The sequence below is a fragment of the Zingiber officinale genome, chromosome 5A (assembly GCF_018446385.1).
Source record: "Zingiber officinale cultivar Zhangliang chromosome 5A, Zo_v1.1, whole genome shotgun sequence".
NCBI lineage: Eukaryota > Viridiplantae > Streptophyta > Magnoliopsida > Zingiberales > Zingiberaceae > Zingiber > Zingiber officinale.
Window position 1 is genome coordinate 74026470 of NC_055994.1, and position 6527 is coordinate 74032996.

The 6527-nt window shown below is 37.9% G+C and overlaps 1 long non-coding RNA gene across 1 annotated transcript; it reads right to left on the reverse strand.

The window, feature by feature from the left end:
* Positions 1-1800: 1800 nt before the first annotated feature.
* On the reverse strand, positions 1801-6006 carry LOC121982906. Its single transcript, XR_006112324.1, has 3 exons — positions 5458-6006; positions 5243-5372; positions 1801-2064 (listed from the first exon to the last, which is right to left on the reverse strand). It is a non-coding gene; the product is annotated as an uncharacterized LOC121982906 (long non-coding RNA).
* Positions 6007-6527: the final 521 nt, after the last annotated feature.

Here is a 6527-nt window from a genome sequence, read left to right on the forward strand (position 1 = left end):
ATTTACAAATATTTATGAAAAAAATAAATTTTATAAAAATAACTCTCTGAAATATTTTTAAATTAAAAAATATACTATTTGTAACAAAGATCTTAAGAAATAATACAACAGTCAAAAATATTTTGAAAGTTTTTCTACAGATAGAAAATAAAATCCTATTTTTTTGGAATAATTAATACCTAATTAATTTTGAACATAATTGTACAAGGAAATTTATTTTATCACAATGGACAATTAAAATGCACATATTCAACCAAATTAAAATTAGAAATATGCATAATTTGAACTAAGGATGATTTTGAAACCCAATATAGGTTCCTTTCTACTGGATTGATCAAATATTTCTAGGGATGTATATTTTTATTACTTTTTTGATTTGACCCTTATGAAATCTAATTACCAATTTAATCTATAAGAATATCTAAAATTTGAGTATGCAGAATTTTTTAAATTTTATGTTTATTCCTTTAAATTAGCATCTTCAATTTTCAATTTTTTAAGATTCTCTATTAAGCAAGATTTTGCTAATATTCTTTTTATTTCTAAATTCTCCTTTTATTTTTTTTTATTTTTAGTTTTTAATTTGTACACTGATTTAGACATTGATTTAATATCATAATATAGTTGATCAAGAGGTAAAAGACATACTTCACTTACAATATCATATCTGAAACTTAATTCTCTCTTTGCTTCGCCATATTCGTCTGAAATAGGTCACCCTTCCTCGATACTAGATTCTGAGGTGCCTTATTCTTCATGGCTAGCCATTAGTGCTAGTTCGATGTATGCTTCTATTTCTGAATTGGGTGATGAGCTTTTATCCCAAGTGACCTTGAGATTCTTGTGCTTATTTTGCTTGGGCCTCTTGTCTTTTTCCTTTTTGAGTTCTGAGTAGTCCTCTTTTATGTGTCATTCTTTTTGACACTGGTAGCATCGAACCTTTCTTCTATTTCTTGGAGATTTTCTATTATGCATTTCTTTAAATTTGTTAGATTTAAAAAACTTTTTAAATTTCTTTACCATATAAGCATCTTCGTCTCCTTTTAGATCTGAGTCTGACTCAGGTTCATCCTTTTTGGTGGCTTTTAGTGCCAAATTTTGGCTTGACTCTTTTGTTGTACCCACACATCGAGTTTCATGTAATTCCAAAGTCAAAAAAAGTTTCTCTAGGATACTTACCTCTAGGTCCTTCGAGATGTAGTAGACATCTATGATCGAAGTCCATTTTAGAGTTCTAGGAAAAGTGTTAAGTGTGTAGCCTACTGAGTCTCGGTTGGTCACCATTTCACAGAGGTTGACCAGTCCGGTGATCAGCTCCTTGATATTCACATATAGTTAGGCATTGTCACGCCCCGAGGGTAAGGTTGTCCAATAAAAAAAATTGGACAGCTCCTCCCCTGTAGCAGTGAAAAATGAAACATGTATACAATGTCATAAGGCTACTCATAAGCTATTAACAGATGTCCCCTCGAGGCGGTGCGGTAGTTAAGGCATAGGGTGTTGCCACATGAAGTCTTGGGGTCAAAACTCGGCGTGTCCGAGCATGCCTCCTCCCCATGCCTTGCCACCTGCACTAATGGCTAGTAGACACCCGTGATTTACCTCCTCTGTGTTGGCCTAGGGACGAGTTGACGGGGGCGCTGGGGCGAGCGAATCACCTTTTTGCCACAAGCTATCAACAACCCATACGACTGGGTACATACACAACCACATAGTTATTTATATACACGACTGGAAACAAAAGAATATAATCACGCAGTTGTATAATAAACAGCCTACACTGTTGTACTAAAAGCACAACGGAAGACAAAAATAAAACATAAAAACAACACAACATAATAGACTGACTGCATACTGACATGACTTACACCACAATAAAACCCAAATTGAATAACAGTTGCCACAAGGCTCAAAACCATAAACAAGACTACATAACACAATACCCAATCTAAATACAAAGTACTAATAACATAATACAAAATATCATGGAAAGCTGATCTCAAATGTGACGTGGGACTGACAGCTAGGATCCTCCAAGTAAACCCTCCATCATCTACCTATTACCTGGTGAGAAAAAAAATTAGTACAAGGGGAGGTGAGTGCGGATCACTTAGCGAGTAATAAGAACATGGTAGTGCATGAACAAAAGTATAAGACGATCAAAGATATATAGTCTCAGTAGGGAAATAAGAGCATGATCATATATATATGACATAACTGTTGGTGCGATTAGCACTAACGGTCTAACTCAGGTTTTGATGAATGACAAATCAGGTTAAGTTAGGTTTGTTGTGATCTAACACTCTGACCGAGTGTGCAGACGAAGTCTAGACAGGTCGACGGGCTGACCGGATGTCTGGCACGAAGTCCAAGCGGGTCAACAGGCTGACCGGACACTTGGCGAGAAGTCCAGCTAGGTCGACGGGCTAACCGGATAGCTGGCGGGAAGTCCAAGCGGGTCGACGGGCTGACCGGACGCTTGGTGAGAAGTCCAGACGGGTCGAAGGGCTGACCAGACGTCTGGCAGGTAAGTAAAGGTAAGTCACTGGAAGGGAGTGACTGTGAGGGTGCGTTCCCGGGAAGGGAACATTAGGCATCGATCCAGCTTAGATCCATTTCGGATATCTAAGTCGAGATCGTGACTAGATTTAGGTCTCGGAAAGACGGAATCTAAGTCATACTCTTTTTGCTAAACTATAAACTGAACTAACACTCTATTTTGCAGGTTACAATTTATATATTTGCCTCCGACTAACTTTGTTTTGCAGGAAAAGTGCTCCCTGGAAAAAGGTGGTCTGGGCACACGGAGGGGATCCGGGCGCCCGGGAGGCGAATTTTATCCAATCGCGTTATCGCCACGTGGAGCTCACTGGTTGGACCTGCCACGTCCCACCAGGGCGCCCGGAGGGGATCCGGGGCGCCCCGAGCTTCATATAAAAGAAGGGGCAGGGGTGGAGCTTCAACAACTACTCTGAATTGACGATCTGCTCTTCTGTGCTCCTACGACGCCGCAAAGCTCCGACAACATGCTCTTTTCTTTTTAATTTCTTCCTCTGTCGGTACTGCTTTATTTTTCATTAGCAACTGTACTTTCAATTGTAAAACAATTATTCGAATTGCTAGTTAATTGCCCAACGAAAGCACCCTCGTTTGCGGGCCTTGGAGTAGGAGACGCCAAAGGCTCCGAACCAAGTAAAATTGGTTCCTGTGTTAGCGTTGTTTCAATTTCGTCTTTTCCGTTGCGCTTACTCTTGTCGAAATTTTTATAATCGCTATTCACCCCCCTCTAGCGAAACTTCACGATCCAACAAGTGGTATAAGAGCAGGTACCGCTCTGATTTGGTGCAACCACCAATCAGACAAAGGGGAGGGGGTCTTTTTAAAGAAAAATTAGATATCGTTCGTTCTTAAAATAAAACCTTACGCCTTTCGTTTTTCCCCCCAAAACTGGTTTTGAAAAATACATAGTCATCTTTTCACTAGTATTTCGTATTGACAAAATATTACATTTTCAAAAATTTGAGATAATATTTTTTATAAATATTTTAATAATATTTTTTTTCAAAAATAGTGAAATATTTTTTTTCCAGCACTACTAATCCAAGACCAAGTCTTGGGATTTTTTGTCTGTTTCTCTGTGTGCAAGAATAATGCCTCTTCAAGAAGGATGGAACCCCAACGAACCACCACCGTACGATCAAGATTTCAACTACTGGAGGCGAAGAATGGAATGCTTCTTAGGAAGTCTAAACTTTGACTATTGGCTGATATTGAGAAAACCTTCTCAGAACTCAGAACTAAACACAAATGTAAGTAAAATTATTTGTAATGTTTTACCTAACAATGTTCTATGCAGACTAGAAAAGTACAAAGATGCACATGAGCTTTGGACCCAGTTGATCAAACTTCACGAGGAGCCGATGGAGCTTGAGGATCAAGTAAAAATCGAATCCGAACTCGGGTAAGATCCAATCGAAAAGCCTACTGAATTAGGGGATGCGGTTAAGGTGAGTAATATTTACCAAAATACCTCTGCTAATAGTAGTTTAAATAATCAGCATGATGATTCAGATAAGTATGAAATTATTCCAAGTATGGTGCATGATAATCTAGATCTAAATGATTTAAATTCAAAATCACAAAATAATCTAAATTCTGATCAAGTCAATCAAGACTCTAATCAATTTTGCATCAACCTTGACTTGGTCAAACAGAACAATGACCAAATCAATTTAAATAATTTAATTAATTCAGAAAATTTAAAATTAAGTGAGCATCTAGACATAAATAAGTCAAACATTAAAATAAATTCGAATTTAGAAGTCAAAAATGAGAAAATGGATAAAATCAATAATTACCTTAACAAAGTATTTAATAATCAAGATAAAATCAGTCTAGAAAATGCTATCCAAAATCAAGATAATATAATTAACAAAAAATTAAATTTTAAAGATAAAACTAATCTAATAAATTCAATTAATCATTTCAATTTAAAAGACAAAGAAAATATAAGGATAAAACCAAACACTTTAACAAACCTAAAATTGAATGTTAAAGATAACATATTAAACAAAGATAACATATTAAACATAAGTATAATCAACTAGATACCTCCAATAGTACACACATCAAAACACAGGTTTAACCGACATGATACCTCTAATACTACACACATCATAACAAAGGTTTAATCGACAGGATACCTCCAATACTACTCACCAGCCACCTGTACACATGACAAACACGTGTACACTCACAATATAGGTATACTAATCAAGATACTTCCAACTAAATATGTTGGACATGTGTACACATTATAACAAAGGTATAATCAACAAGATACCTCCAATAATACTCACATGACATGTATGCACACATAACACACGATAGATTCAGAATTATGATCCATCAACCACATACACCTATATGCATGAAAAGATCCAACATGTATCTAGCAACAACATCTACAATACGTAGCAACACCTATACACGTGTGCACACTAATAATGCATAATCAACATGATAACTCCTACAGTACACACCATACACGTGTGTACACTATAGAGTAAGAATAACCAAAGATGAGATTGTATAGATAATAAACAGATCATCTCAAAGATCAAGCATATAAGTATCAAACGCAGATAAAATATGAGTGGATTCAAGATAAAGCAACCTAATCCATAAGATAATCCATGCACTAAGTTCAAAGAACTATAGAGGCCAAGAAAGAAGTACCCACCTTTATATGTAGATCTTGTCAACCGTCTTCAACAAGTCCAAAAGATCACATCCACCTTGAATCCCAAATCCGGAGATGGTTGATAATGATACACAAGTCTACTGCTGCCCCACTCCCTTCAATTGCTAGCCTATTAATCCAACTAGCATTTTGGCTAGCGAACCTAATACAAAAGTGGATTAATTCTATACTAATAAATACCCATCATAACTCACCTAAATCAGATCCACCACGATGTAAAATGAGGAATCTGCGCTCTCCTCCTCGGATCTGTAAAGACAACAATGACATTGCACAAGGGGAAGAGTGTACAGTGTCGACAGTAGGCCCGTGGTATGCCAATGGTAGATCGATGCCCTTAGCGCTTACATGGGCGGAGGAAGGGAATCGAGATGCTAGTGATGGATCGACATCATCCATTAGTCTTATTCGGCGAAGGGGCGGCCAACGTCGCGTGGATGCATCTCGACAACCATCATGTGTAGGGCCGACAAAGCAATCATCGTACACAGAAGCAACCCCGTGACCATTGCGTGCTGAGGTGATCTGGCGACCTCTGCGTGCAGTGCTAGTTACCGCGCGCAAGGGTAGCGGCGAATGAGGGTTGGGAAGACATCAGAGAGGAGTGTCGACGGTCGCCCGACAACATCGGGCAGTCCGGAGGTGGCACAGTAAAGTCGTGAGAGGGAGAGGGGAGGATGGCGTGATGAAGAGTCCGACGATGGAGAGGAGGGCAGAGGCTAGAGCACGGGTTTGCTGGAATTGGGGAGGAGAAAATGAGAATAAAACTTAGGTTTTTATCTCTTATGGCTAGGTTAAACAAATCCATCAACTCCTACTTAATTGGGTATTTTAAACAGGCTTTCTCCTAATCCCATTGATTCATCTCCTTAAACGTGTCATATGAACTCCGTTTAAATCCCCAAAAATTTATAAAAATTTCTAGAAAATTCCTAGAAAATTCTATAAGGTTATTTCTCCAATAACACTTATTATAAAATTTTCATATCTTACAACTACCTTCTCAACTTTTTCCAAATGGATGTTCGTTAGCTTGCTCCGAAGGATGCCTCGTCATGCAAGCTTTGCTTCGGATGTTCCTTCGTGGAGTTTCAGAAACTTCTCCCAGAGATCTTTTGCCGATGTGTAGCTTCCAATGCGATTTACTTCTTGAGGTGGTAATACACTTAATAAGTGATATTTTGCTCTACTGTTGATTACAAAATCGCTTTGCTCCTTCTTCATCCAGAGGTACTCTTCTTTCTCTATGTCTTGTTGATCTTTA